The sequence below is a fragment of the Furipterus horrens genome, unplaced genomic scaffold (assembly GCF_987537825.1).
Source record: "Furipterus horrens unplaced genomic scaffold, mFurHor1.1.pri manual_scaffold_4, whole genome shotgun sequence".
Lineage (NCBI taxonomy): Eukaryota > Metazoa > Chordata > Mammalia > Chiroptera > Furipteridae > Furipterus > Furipterus horrens.
In genome coordinates this window covers 110,704,666-110,725,450 of record NW_028327174.1, presented here as the reverse complement: position 1 = coordinate 110,725,450, position 20,785 = coordinate 110,704,666, and positions in this window count along the sequence as shown.

The window sequence follows — 20,785 nt, the reverse complement described above, 5'->3', positions numbered from 1 at the left end:
GGGGGCAGAGCCCTGTGTACTGGTCACTACCTGGCGTTCACGGTGGTCCGCAACCTTTTTCACTGCGCTGCGGTGTTTTGTGTGGGGGCGGGGGTACAAGATGGATTCCTGCCATTATTCTCCACTGGGAGACCAGGATCTGTCCCCCCGCTCTCTGGGCCTCTCCATCCAAGGCAATGGAGGGGGGGGCTGCCTTTCCCAGCATTGGGGTCACAAACTGCTGGGACTCAACTGCAGCTGGGAATGCTCCCCCTGCCACTACCCCTGCTGCTACCATAAACAGCACTCCCCGATCTTTCTGTTCCAGTTATGATTTTGCCCCTCCTACTCATCCGACAAGCACCGCTGGTTTATAACTTCATACATTGGGCTTCCATGTAGTTTTATTTTCTGGAATTTCTGGTTATCTTTTGTTTTGAGGTAGTTGTATTTCTTTCTAGTTGTAGAGGGAGAACAAACTTGTCTGTCTAAGCCTTCATCCTGGCTGGAAGTCCATTGCTGGTATTTTAAAAATGCAACCGATTTTTGTATGATGATTTTTTGTTCTGCAACTTCACTAAATTTGTTGATTAGTTCTACCAACTTTTTGCAGGCTTTAGGGAGATATATATGTCATCTGCAAACAGAGATCATTTTACTTCTTCCTTTATGACTTGGGTGTCTTTTTTCTTGTTGGGTTGTCTTGTTGGTACTTTCAATACCATGCTAAATAGAAGTGGTTCAAACAGACATAATTGTACTGAATTTTGGAAAAAACATTTCCAGTTTTCCCTCACTAATTTTGATGTTAGCTTTGGACATTCATAAAAGCTTTGTTAGTCACCTAAAATGTAGAGAAAGAGAAACAACACCCCATCGAAAAAGAAAAGAGGAATTCCCAGAGGGATAGATGACATAGAGGCAAGTAAACTATCAGACATGGAATCCAAAACGATGGTAATAAGAAACCTCGATGAACTCAAAAAACCCAGATAAAACTAAATCGAACTCCAGGGAAACTACAAAAAACTCCAGGGGAACTAAAAAGAACTCCAGAGAAGCTAAAGAAACTTACTGAGAACTACTCCAGCATGAAAAAAGACATAGAAACTATCAGTCAGAGCAAGGAAGAAATTAAGAATATATTTTTTAAACTGACGAACACAGTAGAAACAATCAAAATCAGGTTAAATTAAGCAGAGGATCAGATCAGTGAGCTAAAGCAAAATGTAGGAAAAAATTCCAATATAGTGCAACAAAATGAGAAAATACTTAAAAAGAATGAAGAAAGTTTAAGAGTGCAGGACAATATGAAACACAACAATATCTGTATTATAGGGATACCAGAAGGAGAAGAAGAGGAGCAAGGGATAAAAAACCAGATTGAAAAAGGAATGATAGAACTTCCTGAACATGAGGAGAGAAAAAGTCTCACAAGTATGGTAAGCACAGAGGGTCACAATGAAGATGAACCCAAGGAGGCCCACTCCAAGGCACATCATAATTAAAATTACAGCATTCAAAGAGAAAGAGAAAATCCTAAAGGCAGCAAGAGAAAAATAGTAAATAACATACAAGAGAGCTCCAATAAGGCTATCTAATGATTTCTAAACAGAAACACTAAAAGCCAGAAGGGAATGGAAGAAAATATTTCAGTAATGAAAAACAAAGGCCTATAACCAAGACTACTCTACCCAGCAAGGCTCTCTTTCAAAATGGAAGGTGAAATAAGGAGTTTCCCAGACAAAGGAAGACAAAAAGAGTACATCTCCACCAAACCAGTATTGCAAGAGATGCCAAATGTCCTGCTTTAAAAAGAAGAAAAAGAGAGAAGGTGGGAACACAGGTACAAAAGGAAATGAATAAATACCTGTCAATAATAACCTTAAATGTAAAAGGACGATATGTCCCAAGCAAAAGAGATATGGCAATGGATAGGATACAAAAACATACCCACATATATGCTGTCTACAAGAAGCACACCTCAAAACAAAATATCTACACAGAATAAAAGTGAAGTTATGGAAAACAGTATTCCAAGCAAATAGACATGAATAAAAAGCTGGGATAGCAACACTTATATCAGACAAAATGAATATCACAGCAAGCGCCATAAAAAGAGACAAAGAAAAACATTTCTTAATACTTAAGCAAACAATCCATCAAGAATATGTAATCATGGTAAACATATATGTACTGAACATAGGAGCACCCAAATATATAAGGAAAATATTAGAAGACTACAAATATCCCTCTTCACGGGTTGTTTGCTTAAGTATTAAGAACACTCATAGTAGGGGACTTTAACACCCCATTATCAACAATAGACAGATCTTCGAAGCAAAGAAACACCAAGGGTATTGAAACATTGAACAACACACTAAACCAAATGGAATTAACTGATACATATAGAACTTTTCACCCCAAAGAAGCAAAATAAAATTTCTTTTCAAATGCATTTGGGACATTTTCAAAGATAGACCACATGATAGGACACAAAACAAGCCTCAGAAAATTCAAAAAAAATTGAAATTATATCAAGCATCTTCTCAGACCACAAAGTCTTGAAACTAGAAACCAACTTCAAGAAAAAAACTTAAAGACATTTAAACTCATGGAGATTGAATAACATGATATTAAATAATGAAAGGGTTAACAGTGATATCAAAGAAGGAATCAAGACATTTCTGGACACAAATGAACACTCAACATCCCAAAGCCTATGGGACACAGCGAAAACAGTCCAGAGAGGAAAGTTCATAGCAATATAGGCCTACCTAAAAGGATAAAAGAACCTCAAATAAAAAATCTGTCCCTACAGCTACAGGAACTTAGAGGAACAACAACAAACAAAGCGCAGAGTGAGTGGAAGGAAGGAAATCATCAAGATCAGTGCAGAATTAAATGACACAGTGACTAAACACAGAATTCAAGTGATCAACAAAACCAGGAGTTGGTTCTTTGAAAAGGTAAAAAAATCAACAAGCCTTTAGCCAGGCTCATCAAGAAAAATAGAGAGGACCCAAATAAACAAAATCATAAATGAAAGAGTAGAAATCACAACCAATACCATAGAAATATCAAGGATTATAAGAAATTACTATAAACAACTGTATGGCAAGAAATTGACAACCTAGATGCAATGGACAAAATTCTGGAAATATATAGTCTTTCAAAATTTGATGAAGAAGAAGAAGAAGAAAGACTGAATAGGCTGATAACAACTAATAAAATTGAAGCAGTAATCAAAAAAACTTCCAGCGTCAAAAGCCCTGGACTGGACGTCTTCACAGGCAAATTTTACAAAACAGTTAGGGAAGAACTAATGCCTATCTTTCTCAAACTATTCCAAAAAAATCCGAGAAGAGGCAAGACTTCCAAATTCTTTCTATGAAGCCAGTATTACCCTAATTCCAAAGCCATGTCAAGACACAATAAAGAAAGAAAATAACAGGCCAATATTGCTGATGAACATAGATTCTAAAATCCTCAACAAAATATTGGGAAACTGGATCCAGCAACACATTTAAAAGACCATACATACACCATGATCAAATAGGATTTATCCCAGGGATGCAAGGATGGTTTAATATTCACAAACGAATAAATGTAACACACCACATAAACAAAATGAAAAACAAAAATTACCTTATTGTATCAACAGAGGCTGAAAAAGCATTGGGTAAAGTACAACACCCATATAATGGTTGAAACACTCAGAAAAATGGGAATAGAGGGAGCATACTTCAACATGATAAAGGCCATGTATGAGAAACCTGACACTGATATCATACTCAGTGGGTAAATACTGAAAGCATTCCCCGTGAGATCAGTAAGACAAGAATGTCCACTCTCTCCACTCTTATTCAACACAGTCTTGGAAGTTCTAGCCACAGTAATCAGACAAGAAAAAGAAATAAAAGGCATCCAAATTGGAAAAGAGGAAGTAAAACTGTCATTATTTGTAGATGACATGATAATGTACATAGAAACCCTATAGACTCCACAAATAAACTTCTCGACTTAATAAGTGAATTTGGTAAATAACAGGGTAGAAAGTCAACATTCAGAAATTGAAGGTATTTCTGTAAACCAACAATGAAATATAAGACATAGAAACTAGAAAAAATAACCCATTTACTAAAACAACAGGAAAAATAAAGTACTTAGGAATAAACTTAACCAAGGAGGTAACAGACCTGTACTTGGAAAACTATATAACACTGAAGAAGAAAATTAAAGAAGATACAAATACATGGTAACATATACCATGTTCATGGATAGGAAGAATCAACATCATTAAATTGTCCATACTACCCAAAGCATTTTATAGGTTCAATGCAACCCCTATTAAAATACCAGTGACATGTTTCACCAACCTAGAACAAATATTTCAAAAATTTATATGGAACCAAAAAAAAAAAAAAAAGAAAAAAACCCGCGAAAAGCCACAACAATCTTGAGGAAGAAGAACATGGTAGGAGGAATCACACTACCTGACGTCAAACTATACTACAAAGCCACTGTAATCAAAACAGTCTGGTATTGGCATAAGAATAGACATATAGATAAATGAAACAGAATACAGAGCCCAGAAATAAACCCCAGTCAATATGGTCAAAGGGGGAAGTAACTTAAAATAGAATGAGAAGAGCCTCTTCAACAAATGGTGCTGGGAAAACTGGACAGGGAAGTGAAAAAAAAATGAAACTAGACCACCAACTTACACTCTACACCAGTATAAACTCAAGATGAATCAAAGACTTAAATGTAAGCCGGAACACCATAAAAGTCCTAGAGGAAAACATTAGTAGGAAAATTTCAGATATCCCACATAGCAATATTTTCACTGATATATCTCCTAAGGCAAGGAAAATAAATGAAAGAGTAGATAAATGGGACTACATCAAATTAAAGAGTTTCTGCTCAGCAAAAGAAAACATCAGCAAGATGAAAAGGGAATCAACCAAATGGGAAAACATATTTTCCAATGATATCTCAGACAAGAAATTGATCTCCAAAATATATAAAGAACTTATACAATTCAACAGCAATAAAACAGACAACCCAATTAAAAATGGGCAAAGGACATGAAGAAACACTTCTCCTAAGAGGACTTACAGAGGGTCTATAGACATATGAAAGAATGCTCAACATCATTAGCCATCAGAGAGAAACAAATAAAACCACAATGAGATACCACTTCATACCAGTCAGAATGGCCATCATCAACAAACAAGTGCTTGCAAGGATTTGGAGAAAAGGGAACCCTAGTGCACTGTTGGTGGGAATGCAGAATAGTGCAGGCACCCCTATGTTTATAGCAGCACTATTTACCATAGTCAAGTGCTGGAAACAGCCTAAGTGTCCATCTGTCGATGAGTGAATCAAAAAACTGTAGTATATTTACACAATGGAATACTATGCAGCAGAAAGAAAGAAAGAACTCCTAACATTTGCGACAACATGGATGGAACTAGAGAGAATTATGCTAAGCGAAATAAACCAGGCAACAAAAACAAATACCATGTGATATCACCTATTCAGGAAACTAATGAACAACACAAACAAAAGAGCAAAATTGAACCAGAGGCATGTAAACAGGGAACAGAGTAACAGTTACCAGGGGGAAAGGAGAGGGAAAAAGGGGGGTAAGTAAGGAAGGGTCTAGTCAAAGAACTAGTATAAATGACCCGTGAAGATGGACAACAAGGTGGGGATTGACCGTGGGAGAAGTGGTGGGCTAGTGAGGTAGCAATGGGGAGAAAAGTGGGATAACTGTAATAGAAAACAATAAAGAAATTTAAAAATGAATAAAATAAATAGCCTTTGTTACTTGAGGACATTTCCTTTTATGCGTATTTCGTTGACAGTTTTTTGTTTTGTTTCGTTTTTAACATTAATGGGTGCTTTTTCTTTGTTTATTGAAATGGTAATATGGTCGATTTTTTTTCATTTTATTAATATGGTGTATCACATTAATTAATTTGCATACATTAAGTCAACTTTGCATCCCAGGGATTAATCCAATTTTGACCACCTTTGAACCCTCTTGAAATCATCTAGAGAAATGTAGGATTCTTGGTGACTAGTTTAAAGCTGAAAATGACTTGTACTATTATTTACCAGTTGAATAAAACACATATACTTATTGTCCAAACAAATTAGTGTGTTGGAGGAAAGATCTATGCCATCCTAAACCAGATTTTATCAAATATTAATCCAAACTTTTACTTAAAATGCATGCATGTTAAGTAAAAGATGAAATTCAGTGCCTAATTTTATTGGGCACTGTAATTCACAAATTCTCCCAAATCTGACTTTCGAAGAATGTACTTTGAGCAAATGTTCAGCCCAGTAAGTACCTACTAAACACTACAATGGCCAAATAAATAATGGAAAAGAGCTTCCCTTAGGTAGAGTCAAAATCGAGACATTCATTAAAGCATACACTTTAACAAAAATTAGGGAACAATTCAGAGTATTAGAAATAAGATAAAGGATTTCACACTCTAGAGGTTTTCTCCCACAAACTTTTTGAACTTTAAAGTTAGGGTCATGATACCTATACAGGTGATAGGTAAACCCTACAAACTTGAGGAGGCCTGGTCTACACCGTTGGGATAATTGTAAGACTTGTCTTAGCCATGAATATAAATTTTGTATTACATTACTTAGATAAATCAGTGGTTTAATAAGTGACAATACTCCAGTATTTCTCCGCTATGAAAAGTATCTTTATGGAAATTGATGTTCTAAAAAAAGAGGCCCCTATGGGGTTTCTAGGTTTCATGGTCACAGAGGAACCAACCCTGGTCACACCAAGAATTTACCAGGAGATACAGACACAAAGAGGAGGACGAGGATGCAGTGACAAAGACACAGAAATAGAAACAGAAGCTATAAAAGAAACAAGTTACATAGTTCAAAAAATGAAGATCACTTCAGCACTTAGCATGGGCCCTGACTCTCTTAATAGCACGTTTGCTAGACTGCACTACTGAGCCTGAGATAGTGGTTTGGAGAAGTGGTTGCACATGGTAATGTGCGGTTACAGGCGTCATTCCCCTCTACTGGCTGAGCTAATGAACTACACCACTCATTTTCATTTTATCACATTAAAACAACAGGTTTACAACCCAAAAAAATAGAGAAAGAAAGCAAAAATACTAAAAATGCAGTTAATTTCTGGGAATTTGAGCTTACATCTCATGACCAGCTTCTCTCATTCTTTTTTCTTGGATTGAAAATGAAAACAAAATAAAAATAAAGTGCAAGTGGACACAGTTAATGTTCCCACAAACCATGTGATACCCCCACTAATTCCTTCCCATTTATCATTTTAGAAGTTCTCACCTACTTAGCTGACATATTTAAATTCAGTTGAGTCTCAATATAACTGAATTTTTCCTTCTACACCATTCTTACAGAAAAAAATGATCCTCTTGCCTTAACTCAGAAATCAGATGGCTTCTGAGTAAAATTTTTTCAAGGACCTCTATTTAAAATAGAGTCTCCTCATGAAAAGCAGGATTTCCAGATACAGAGTTGTGTAGTTATATAACTACAGCCCAAATCACCCAAATGTTGAAATCCTGGGCATCCAAGATGACATCTAAGGCTGGCCCAGAATTGGTCTTCTTCACAGTGGGTGGAATGACCATTACCAAGTCTTTGCAAAGGCACAAGCAGTTACAATGAGTTCATTTTCTTCTAGTGCTCAGAAATACCTTCTCAGTATTTGAGGTATTTTATATACTCAATAATAAAAACAAAATCCTTGATCTTTATTTTATATACTCGCTAAGTAGATCACACTCTAAATGCAGGAAAATACTAATAAGAAGATAGAATATATTAAGATAATTTCACAGAAAAAGGTTGTAAAAGGGGAATCATGCAGAGCTATACTTTCTGTACATACCCAAGACAACTTCGAACTATATGCAGTAAAATATCTGGGAAGGTATCAAAGTAGTTTTAAAAAATGAGATATGGTTGACATCTGAGTAAGAATGACATTTACTTTCATCTGAGTTCCCTTTCTAGAGGGAAAGAAAGCACTGTAAAAATAAAATATAATTGACATTTAAGTAAATAAAGTGAAAATATTAGTATTTGAGGTAAATCTGTGTTTGGAACCTCACAGACAAAGATGTAGTCAACTGACATATGTTTTTCAAGGACCATGAACAACCAAAGTAAGTACCCAGGTTCTTCAATGTGAGAGACTCTGGATCCCTTGGAGTTGATGAAGAAACTACTTAGACATTCGCCATCTGAGGAAGGAAGAGAGAAAGTTCTTTTCTGAGGAAAATTGCCCCCGTTTCTTCATTAGCCAGGGTTTTTATCTACTTTGTACATGTGGAAATGCAAAGAAAAACATGCAGCCCTTCACCAAATGGTTGGGAGCAATAACAAAGAAAAATGCAGATCAATACAGGGTTGAAACACCCAGTTATTTTACACAAGTTCAAAAACATTTACTTTTACTTAATCGTTCTGTTTTTCACATTCTACTGACAAGAATTTTGGGCTATTCAGAGAAAAACAGAGCAGGTTCTCTTTTCCTTAAAAGCCACTTTGTATTTCTATTCTACCTTTAAAACCCCCAAGAGGGTGGTATTAATAGCAAGCATAAAAGACAAAAACCGGCTGGTTAAGACCCAGGGCCAGGCTCCACACAGTGGTCAAAGTTTTTTGTACCATGCCTGCCTGTCTCCCACATCTCCCCCTCCTTTATTAAGTTCCTGAGATATTGAGGTAAGGCCAATTAAACCTGCTACTTGTTTTTCGCGTAATTTGTCATGAGCAAATAATTTGCAAAGGCACCTTAACACACAGAGTATAACAATAACTAGAATGCATACAATAGCTCCCATCATTCAAAGTCTTAAATTTAGTTGATTAAACCAGTGTTTAGGGTTGAAGCATTGTAGGTTTTCTTGCAAAGTTTGAAAAACCTTTTGTTCAGTTAGTCTTTTAATGTCCTTAAGTTGCTGCTGGAGCTCAAACTGTAACTGGTTCACCTGGCCTTTAAGGTTAGTGCAAAAGGCCTCCTTTAGATGACGCTGGACCTCCTCCCATGAATGCTGGCTGGGGTTCCATTTTAAAGGGGCGACACAGAATTTGGAGAACTCTGGATCACAGGTGAGCTGTTGGTGGGTGACTACGGCATCCTGCCGGTCCCTAGGTCATATCATTGCAGACTCCACGGCTGAAAGCCAGGCGAGGATTTCCTGGTCAATCCATGTTTGTTGGACCATTTCCTGTGTGGAGTTAGTAAGGAGAATGTCTACTGCATGAGCTGTCTGAATAGACTCCATCAGGGCAATGGCAGTGGTGGCAGCTGTCGCTGCAATGGCAATAGCAGAGACAATGCATGCAATGAGAACACCTAGAAATCACCACACTTGACTAGGGAAAGTGCATGGTTAATGGCTGTGAGTCCTCCTGGGTCCTCCCATTCTCTGGTGACATTGACCGGCAGCCACAACTCAGCTTGTCTACGGATTATAAAAACAGTGGTTAAATTGAACTGGGTAACATTGCTGTGAGTAAGGCAGCTAGCATAAATGGAATCTGTTGAGAGAGTAAGGTTATATAAGTTGGAAACATTGTCATAAGTCAGTTGAGGCAGACCTGGAGTGGCTAAAAAGAGATGTGGGTGAGAAGTACAAACAGTGACCCAGGAATTATCAGTAATATCAATAGTATAAGACATATATTGTCTTTTTGCCTTACAATGGGCATGGCCTCTAAGATGTTCAATAAATGGAAGGCCAATATGCCACAAATTATTTTGCCAAGGGTTGGTATGTTTTGGAGCAGCAATTCTAATGATTGGAGCTCCCAACCCTCCTTTACTCCAGCCAAGGACTGGGTATTTTTCATTAAGTTTTGCTGGACCATTACTGGTATATATGGTCCATCCTGCCCCCCAGTCTCATGCTATTTATTAATGGGGTACAGGTGATTTGTTTAAAGGAAGGCTTATTGCCTTGACACAAAGTCCAAGCCACCATAGCAGTAATTTGATACTTGGCCTGGAAAAGGGGAATATCGGGAGGGTTATTGCTGTTTCCATTTTGAGCCAGGTTAATTCCAACTGAATCTATTAGAAAGAAATCAGTAGACAGTGAAGGGGAGGAAGCTGCTTCGACAATTGTGTAAGCATACCATTGAAATTTAAAGGGTAAATAAAAGGTATTAGTTAGGATTAAAAAAAAACAGGAGAGTAATTATTCTGCTAGAAAAGTGGTGCCTGCTGGGGCATGTAGCCAATGTTGTTTTTCCTTCAGAGGCCCATCAGGTGGGAGCCCTGTCCATTTAGTGTTATTAGAGGACAGTGGGGGCTCTAAGTGCCACCGGGCTTGGAGTTTAAAGGTAGGTGGGCCCAGAACATGATCCCAATATATATCATGGGGCTTTGAGGGTAGGCCTAAGCCTCCAAAGCAAGTCAGCAAGGCAATTACTGTATAAGTAATACTTTAGCCAAATTAGAGGACACTATGGCCATATAGGCCAGGAATCTATTATCCGGGGTGTCCTCTACCCTGAGTTTTGGAGAACCTTTCCAGACTCTTTGTTGAGGGCTGTTAACTTTTCCCAAGTCATTCCAGGAGAAAGACTTTCTACTTTCTTTCTTACATCATGCCTCCAATGGTTTCAGCACCAATGGCATCACTCATTCACTGTCATCTTGTTTAGTTGTTTCATCACATTTTCCAGGTGCTTGATTTGCTCATCCTGGGATGGTTCCCACCGGAACAGCGGATGTTTGTCACCCAATGGAACAGCTTTACTCACTTTGCAGGAAGCCACAAAGGACATGTTGGGGTAGAAACACATGCATACCCTCTTCCCCATGTCAGTAAGTCAACTGGGCCTTCCCAGGTTTCTTCTCCTTTAGGGTCTCAGTATAACACAGGGGGCAAGTTTCCCTATCCTCTGGTCCTTGGCGGCAAAAATGCCATTTCAATAGCTGAAGTAAGAGAGTCATCACAGTTTAAAAAATTGTAAGTATACATTGCTAACATAGTTAAATTTTGGGGGGAGGACTGCATACTCCCCCTTTTTTGTTTTTTGAGAAGATTTTTTAAAGTATGATGGGCTTTTCCAACAATGGCCTGGATTATAAGGAATGCCTGTTTTATGTTTAATATCCCATTTTTGTAGAAATTCCTGCGTGGAACGAGCTACATAGCCTAGTCCATTATAGTTTTTATTTGTTGCAGACATCTTAAGTAGCTGAACGCTTTGAGCCAGTGTGTCTGAATATGCTTTGTTGACTCTCCTGCAAGAGCAGTGGTGTGTAATGCTCCAGAATAGGTGTCAAGTGAAACATGAATATATTTAAGTTTTCCAAAAGGAAGGATAATGAGTGATGGCTGTCTGCCAAATTATTAGTGGGGCTAGTTCCCGAGGGTTTACACCTGTGCTGCAGGGTATCTTGTCCACGGCCTGACAGTCTGCACATTCTCTATTAATTTGCTTAGCCTGGGAGTGTGGAAGGCTAAATTCTCAGTGACGCTCACGACTATTTTGATGACAAAACTGATGTGAGGCCACTGCCTTTTGAAAGGTAGTTATGACATGTACTAAGGCGTCAGCTCATCTGTTGCCTTCTGCCATAGAGCCAGGAAGGTCTGTATGGGAGTGAATATGGGTGATAAACAAACAGTGCTCCCTTTTATTCAATAGGTTTCGCAAAGATAGAAGCAGATTGAGTAATTGAGGATAAAGAGACCCCTTAATTAGTGCCTGGTCTAGATGAATAACAGTATATACAGTATACCCTGAGTCACAAACTAAATCTAAGGGCTCATGCGGCCACCGCTGCAGAGCCATAATGGCTCCTGCCAGCTCCAAGTGTCCACGGATGACACAACGTTTCCATTCTTGGTCCTCTTGCCAGGTAAGGGTAGCCTTGTCTGACTTCCTTGACCCATCTACAAATATCATCTTTGCTCCCAATATTGGTGTCTGGCTTAACTTATCATTTAGTTAAATGTTTAATTTTGGAATATTTTGCAAAAACTTTTCAGAAGGAAGATTGAGTTCAATTTTTCCTATATAATCAGCCATAGCACACTGAAATCCTAAATTGACTAAACATTTGCTGTAAATAAAGCTGCATGAGAGGAACATGAATGACTGCTGGGTCTTGGCCAAGAAGTTGCTGAGTCCTCTCACAGCCCTTGTTTTACAACTACCGGAGAGAGATAGCCTTCCAATCACCAGCTTCTACCACAGGCAGCCGTGCATAGCCGTGGGAGTTTCATTAACAAGCAGTGGCAACAGTGGTGGTGGTGCTGGCCAATTTTCCAGTTCTTTGTCCCAGGGTGGGAGAGGCACCATGGGCAGGGTGGTCCTAGTTTCCACCACCCTTGTGTGTGGTGGATTTAATGCTTTCTTGTCAAAGTTCTCATCATAGGTTTTTAATCTCTCCTTTTCCTTCTCTTGAATACTTGAGGTGGTGGCATCGCCCTCCAAGTTGAAAATCTGCTCCCCGCTTACTTTGCTTTTAGTTTTTACTGAAGGAATATGCAAGGGAGTTTAAGCTGTATGAACTACAACCCAAATAACTAAATTCTGATGACCTATGGGGATCCCATTCTCCTGGAGACATTTAAGTTTTTGTTCTACTGTTTCCCAAACCTTTAAATCATATGACCCTTTATCTGGGAATCAGGGGCAGTGCAAATTTACTGCCCATAATAGATTAAGTAAATTCTTTTTTCCCACCTGACATCCTGCAGCTTTTAGGACCTGAAAGAACCAGCGGAAATAAACCTCCTGTTCTTTAGAAAGACCTGTCCCCATGATAGAAAGAAGATAGAAACAGAATTTTTATGAAAGTTATTTAGCTCTCTCTTTCTCTCTCTCTCTCATATATATGTATACATATATATATATCCTAAGTTGGGAAATGCCATGGGGATGGGATTGTGATTGTTTTTACAGTGTTCCTAGCGTTGTGTGGACTTTGTCTTCCAGTTGACAGGAAACCTAGTGTTTCTGTCCCAGTCCACATTTCAGCTTATCCAGTCATGGGAGTCTTGTTCATCAGCGAGTATCCCTAGCGGGCATGTTAACTATTTGTCCCATGCCCGAAGTGTTGTGGCAATTTTTTTGAGAGGAGAGAGAGTAAAAATGAATGTGAGTATATAGACAGGAACAGAACAGCTGAGAAGTTTTTAGAAAGTAAAGGAGAAATTTTAGAAAAGAAAAGAAAGCTCCCTTTCTCTAATTAAGCATGCTGGCTACCTTACCAATGAAGACGGTGCCACCATCTCTTAGTTCAGGATGATTTGGCCAATTTTTCCCTCTCTCAGGCATGCTGTCCACAGTCCTCAGCTTGTAACTGGTGGCACTTCAGCGAGTCATCTGCCCCATGTTGGGTGCCACCTGTGAGAGATTCTGGGTCCCTCAGAATGGATGAAGAAACTACTTAGACATTCACCATCTGAGGAAGGAAGAGAGAAAGTTCTTTTCTGAGGAAAATTGCCCCTGTTTCTTCATTAGCCAGGGTTTTTATCTACTTTGTACATGTGGAAATGCATAAGAAAAACATGCAGCCCTTCACCAAATGGTTGGGAGTAATAACAAAGAAAAATGCAGATCAATACAGGGTTGAAACACCCAGTTATTTTACACAAGTTCAAAAACATTTACTTTTACTTAATCGTTCTGTTTTTCACATTCTACCGACAAGAACTTTGGGGTATTCAGAGAAAAACAGAGCAGGTTCCCTTTTCCTTAAAAGCCACTTTGTATTTCTATTCTACCTTTAAAGCCCCCTAGAGGGTGAGATTCATAGCAAGCATGAAAGACAAAAACTAGCTGGTTAAGACCCAGGGCTGGGCTCCTCACAGTGGTTAAAGTCTTTTGAACCATGTCTGCCTGTCTCCCACACTTCAAGATCCATGGAGCAGTATGAGGGACACACAGTTTGATATGTCTACATGGATCTCCTATGAGACTGAGCTAGCACAGGGTAGTTCTCTTAACCTCTGGTGGACCCAGAAACAATGTGTGGACAACCTGCATGTACCTGGGTAGTAGCCCAGCTTCTGAATTTCAAAGAGCAGGATAAAATTTTAAAGCAACTGAACATATAATTATTTAGTATTATGGAAAAAAAAAAAAAAACAAGACCTCCTTTTTCACTCCTGTTGGGAAAATCATATACTTTCTTTAACCAATTTTACAAAGACTCGGGGCCCTTGATGAATCCATTACATGACAGTTCAGGACTCTATTTGCACCACAACACCCATTGGTGTTTTTAAGATCTGCTCAGATTCTAGTTTTGATACAATATCAGGGGAACCCAAAAAATGAAATTGCCTTCTGGAGAGTGGGCTCCTTATAGTATAGACTTCCCCCATAGGTGACTGTTCTAGGAATGCATCTATATCTAAAAGCACAACTGGCTTTGTTATGAGAGGCTGCATTCTGATTTGCTGAATTTTTTTAAAGACTTTCAATGCATTTGCCCATTTCATGATGAGTGATTTACAAACACTGAGTGTTCAACACTTTTTTACCAAAAACAGCATGACCCCTGTGCCTATTCACCCTATCTCACCCCAAGCAACTTTTTTTGTTTCCCCATTGAAAAAAGTCCCCAAGGGGAAATGTTTTGTTGATTTGGGAGAGGTGAAACAGAAAATGACAGAAGCACTAAAAGGCATCAAAATCTACGAGTTCAAAAACTGTTTCTGAGCAATGGAAAAAAAAGTCTCAGTAGGTGTATTGTAGCAAATGAAGGGTATTTTGAGGTGACTGAAGCTTAAACATGTAAGAATGAACACACATTTTTTTATAAATAAATCCAGTGGATTCTGGTTCCCCCTTACAGTCATCCAAGGTTGTTGTTAACTATATTCATGACGTCAGATCTATGATATACCATATTTCTATGTTCAGATCTACATCTGAGTCAGCCAGTATCAGACATCAAATCTTATCATTACTACCAGGAAAAATAAAAATATTGAAAGGGTGTTTACATGGGATCACTCATCCATATAGTCATTCAGCAAATAGTCACATAATGTTTACTGCACTAGGAAACACAGAAAGTACAAATGGGAATATGACACAGATTTTGTCTTTGAAGAGCTGACACTGAACACTACTTAGAAAACAGTAAGAACCCCCAAAGAGGAATGATTTATGGTTGTGGGAACCCAGGGAGAAGAGTCCTGTCGGACACTGTGTCAACATTACCCAAGCCATCTCACCTAATCCTCACATGGGGGACATTTTTCTCATTTGACAGCTAAGAACAGTGACAACTATGTGATGTGGTCATGGTCACTGAGTCTGTGGGCTATGAGGGCTGAGCCCAATGATCTGCCACCACCCATGCATCATAGCTGTAGCCAGCAAACCCATACACAGGGACAATGTCTGTCTCCTTCCTGAATTCTTGCTCAGTGCAAGACCTGTGTACCTAACAAGATATTTGGGAAAAAATCTTTTAGCTTTTAAGCATCTTATCAAATTCTTTTATTTTCATTTTTGAATTTTTAAAACTTTTCCCCCATTGCTCACCTCAGCCCCACCTACACTCTCCCTCCCACAGTCACTCCTGAACTTGTTGTTCATGTCCATGGGTCCTTTATACTTGTTCCTTGATTAGACCCTTCCCCTTCTTTCCCCTGCTATCCCCCTGCCCCCTTTCTTTCTGGGGGCTCTCAGTTTGTTTCTTATTTCCCTGTCACTGGTTCTATTTTTCTCACTTGTTTGTTTTTATTCATTAAGTTCCATGTATAGGTGAGATCATATGGCATTTGTCTTTCATTGCCTGGCATATTTCACTTAGCATAATACTCGTCAGTTTCATCCATGCTGTCACCAAAGACAAGAATTCCTTCTTTCTTTCTGCTGTGTAGTATTCCATTCTGTAAATGTACCACAGTTTTTTGATCCACTCATTTACAGATGAGACCTTAGCCTGTTTCTAGCATTTAGCCATTGTAAATAATGCTGCTATGAACATTGGGGTGCATAGGTTATTTTCAGTTGGTGTTTCAACACTCTTAGGGTATAATCCCAGCAGTGGGATCACTGGGTCAAAAGGCAGTTCCATTATTAGTTTTTGAGGAAATTTCATAATGTTTTCCACAGTGTTTGCACCAGTCTGCATTCTTTTTGTTTATTGATTTGTTTATGATAGCCATTCTGACCACTGTGAGGTGGTATCTCATTTTGGTTTTATTTGCATCTCTCTGATGGCTAGTGATGTTCAGCATTTTTCATATGCCTATGAGCGTTACGTATGTTTTCTTTGGACTGTCTGTCTTCTTGGTGTCGAGTCATGTAAATCCTTTATATATTTTGGAGATCAAACCTTTGTCTGAGGTATCATAGGCAAATTTGTTTTTCCCGTATGGTTGGCTCCCTTTTCATTTTGCTAAAGTTTTATTTTGCTAAGCAAAAACTTTTTAGTTTCACATAGACTCACTTGTTTATTCTTTCTTTTACATTCCTCGCCCTAGGAGATATATCAGTGAAAATATTGCTACATGGGATATCTGAAATTTTACTTCCAACTTTCCTCTAAGACTTTTATTGTGTCATGACTTACATTTAAGTCTTTTATCTATCTTGAGTTTATTCTGGTATATGGTGTAAGCTGGTGGTCTAGTTTCATTTTTTTTTTTTTTTTTTTTTTGCATGTACCTATCCAGATCTTCCAACATCATTTGCTGAAGAGGCTATTTTTATTCCATCTTATGTTCTTCCCCTTTTTGTCAAATATTTGTTGATCATAGAAACCTGGGTTTATTTATGGGCTCTATATTCTGTTCCATTCATCTATTTGTCTGTTTTATGCCAGTACCAGACTTTTGATTACCGAGGCCGTGTAGTATAGCTTGATGTTAGGTATTTTGATTTCTCCTACTGTGTTCTTCTTCCTCAAGATTGCTGCGACTACTCAAGGTATTTTTTGGTTCCATATAAATTTTTTAAGTATTTGATCTAGGTCTGTGAAATACATTATTGGTACTTGATCTATAAATTGCTTTAGGTAGTATGGAAATTTTAAAGATGTTAATTCTTCCTACCCCTGAACATGGTATATGGTTCCATTTATTTGTATATTCCTTAATTTCTTTCTTCAGTGTACTGTAGTTTTCCAAGTACAGGTCTTTTACATCCTTGGTTAAGTTTATTTCTAAATATTTTATTTTAGTTGTTGCTATAGTAAATTATATTTTTCTCCATTTTCTATTTCTGATATTTCATTATTGATGTACAGAAATGCCTTTATTTCTGAATTTTGACTTTTATGCTGCTATTTTGCTAAGTTCACTTATTAGACCCAGTATGTTTTTGGTAGAGTCTATAAGGTTTTTTATGTACATTATCATGTTATTTGCAAATAATGACAGTTTTATTTACTCCATTCCTATTTGGATGCCTTTAATTTCCTTTTCTTGTCTGATTGCTATGGCTAGAACTTCCAAAACTATGTTGAACAGAAGTGGAGAGAGTGAACATCCTTGTCTTGTTCCTTATCTTATGGGGAAAGCTTTCAGTTGTTGATCATTGAGTATGATGTTGGTTGCAGGTTTCTCATATTTGGCCTTTATTATGTTGAGGTATGCTCCCTCTATTCCCACATTGCTGATTTTTTTATCATAAATGGCTATTGTAGTTTATCAAATTCTTTCTCATCATATATTGATATGATTATGTGATTTTTATCTTTCATTTTGTTTATGTGGTGCATTACGTTTATTGATTTGTGAAAGTTATACCATCCTTGCTTCCCTGTGATGAATCCCACTTGGTCATGGTGTATGATGTTTTTAATGTATTGCTGGATTCAGTCTGCCAATATTATGTTGAGGATTTCAGCATCTATATTCACCCACGATATTGGCCTTTAATTTTCTTTCTTTGTTGTGTCTTGACCTAGTTTTGGAATTAGGGTAATACTGGCCTCATAAAATTTTGACAGTCGTCCTTCTTCTTTTATTTTTAAAAATAATTTGAGGAAGATAGGAGTCAGTTCTTCCCTAAATGTTTGATAAATTAGCCTGAAAAGCCATCCAGTCGAGAGCTTTTCGTGCTGGAAGGTTTTTTTATTACTTCTTCAATTTCAATAGCTATTATTGGTCTATTCGGGCTTTCTGCTTGTTCTTGATTCAATTTTGTAAGATTATATGTATCCAGAAATGTGTCCATTTCACCCAGATTGTAAAATTTCTTGTCATATAGTTGTTCATAGTAATTTCTTATAGTTCTTTGTATTTCTGTGGTATCATTTGTGATTTCTCCTCTTTCGTTTCTGATTTTCCTTATTTAGGTCCTCTCTCTTTTTTTCTTGATGAGCCTGGCTAAAGACTTGTCAGTTTTGTTTATCTTTTCAAAGAACCAGCTCCTGGTTTTGTTCATGTCTTGAATTGTGTGTTTAGTCTCTATGGCATTTAATTCTGCTCTGATCTTGATGCTTTCCTTCCTTTTCCTGGCCCTAGGCTTTGTTTGTTGTTGTTCTTCTAGTTATTATATCTGTAGGGTTATTGTTTATTTGAGGTTCTTCAGTCCCTTTTAGGTTGGCATGTATTGCTCTGAACTTCCTTCTCAGGACTGCCATCACTGTGTCTAGAGGCTTTGGACTGTTTTGTGTTCATTATAATTTGTTTGAAAAACTTTTTGATTTCTTCCTTGATGTCATTGTTAACCCATTCATTATTTGATAACATGTTTTTCATTCTCCATGAATTTGAATGTTTTGAGGTTTTCTCCTTGAGAGTGGTTTCCAGAGTCAGGCCATTATAATCTGAGTAGATGCTTGATATAATTTCAGTTTTCTTAAATTTGTTGATGCCTGTCTTGTGTCCACGTGATCTAATTTTGAAAATGTTCCATGTGCACTTGAAAAGAATGTACACATTGCTTCTTTCAGTGAAAGGTTCTGTATATATCAATTAAAACCATTTGATCTAGAGTGTTGTTCAATACCTCGATGTCCTTAGTGTTTCTTTGCTTGGAAGATTTGTCCATTGTTGACAGTAAAGTTTTTGTTGTTGTTGTTTTTTTATTACATTTTATAGATTATATTGTCACAACAGTACCTTTTTTTCCCCTTTGTTACCCCCAGCCCAGCACCACCCTCCCCCAGCAATCCCTCCCTTCCCCAGTCCATGTCCATGGTTCCTGCCTGCAATCCCTCCAGTTTCTCCCTTTCCTATGTTGCCATTATTTTAGAATTACTTCATTAATTGATTGTTTTTATAACAATAAAAAAAGTAACATTCCCCCCCCCCTCAGATTTTAGACCTTTTGTAATCTTACAGAGGAGAATGGGTGACGGTCTCCTGCTCTTCTAGCTGTTTCAAGCTGGGCATGGTAATCGCCCTACCTATCCTTGGGTCCAGAAATCCCTAATAAGAGTGGGGGTATGGAGGGGAGGGTGGCCTTCCCACATGGGGAAGGGTCATGCAGACTCCAGGTGTTGGTGGAAATCAAGTCTCTGGGTAGGGACATTTCTTTATGCCCCCATGACCAGGTGTCCTGTGACTTAGATAAGCAAGCTGGACTTGCTAACGCTGGCAGCTGCAAGCTGTTCCAGGCCACTGACCTATGGTATCCTGAGAATAAAGAAACTTTGCTGAGTACTCCATTACTCCCTTGTCTTATCATCTTGTTTGAAGCTTAGCCTTAAGGACTTATAGTTTTGTTTTGTACTTAAGGTAGTTAATGTTTGAACCCTGGCATCCTGTTTTCTCTTTATGCGATATGGTGTGTATCTTGTAATTGCCACTCTCAGATTTCAATAAAAGGACAGTGCTTGCTCTGCTCAGTGCTGACTTGCCTGAGCATGCAGCAGCCCCCCGTTCATCCACATTCTGCCTGCTGGAATTACCTCAGCGTCCTCGGTCATCTCATATTTAATACAACACCAGGTCAGCTGGCTGTCCCCAGACCACGGCGTGCTTGGTTTAACAGGCTGGCATCCTTGTTGTATTCTGGGGGCAACAGATTTGGCAACAGGGTTAGAAGGCATTATTCAATCCATAACCACTAGATGAAAAAAGGCAGGTATTAATTTTTCAGTGTCCCCAATTAGGGAAAAAAAAAGGGGAGCTTCTTTGGAGGAAGGTGTGCCAGGCACATCATATCTGTTCAGAACACTTTTGTTCATTATATTTAGCTTGTGCTGAGGGAAACATTTTAGGTTTCCCTCCTCTTAGACCTCTGGGTATTTTCTGTCCAAGCCATAGGAATAGAAAAGAGAAACCTGTTTTAAGGTGAAGCCCACAGACCATCCCATTCTTCACCAACCCAGCCACTTGGTACAGCCAAACTGTTCAGTCTCCGGAGGCAGCGATGCAGACAGGATTAAGTGAGGCCTATATGTACAGACAATCACTCAGGTAGTGAGATCCTAGGCTTATATCTTTGAAAACAGAAAACACATGTTAATTTATGTAGTATAACCCACAAACCATTCTCTAGTTCTGTAAGCTTGTCTTAATGGGAAGACATCCAGTTGCAAGGCGTTTGACATTCTTTTTGCCTGTAAATTAAGCGTCTTTGATGATGTCACAGATCTAGTTTAATTTACAAATGCTAGATAACTTTAAATGAAGAGACTTTAACGATGGTTAGCTGTATTACTTTATAGTCTACCAATGGGCATTGTGATTTTCTTTGGGTCACAATTTTTCTCCCTCAGCTTACCCCCCTGTCATTAAAGGGACCGTATTATGTTCATTTTTAATTTTTCCTGTTCATTTGCATGAACTCAACAAGAGCAGCAAATTATCACTTATGATCTTTA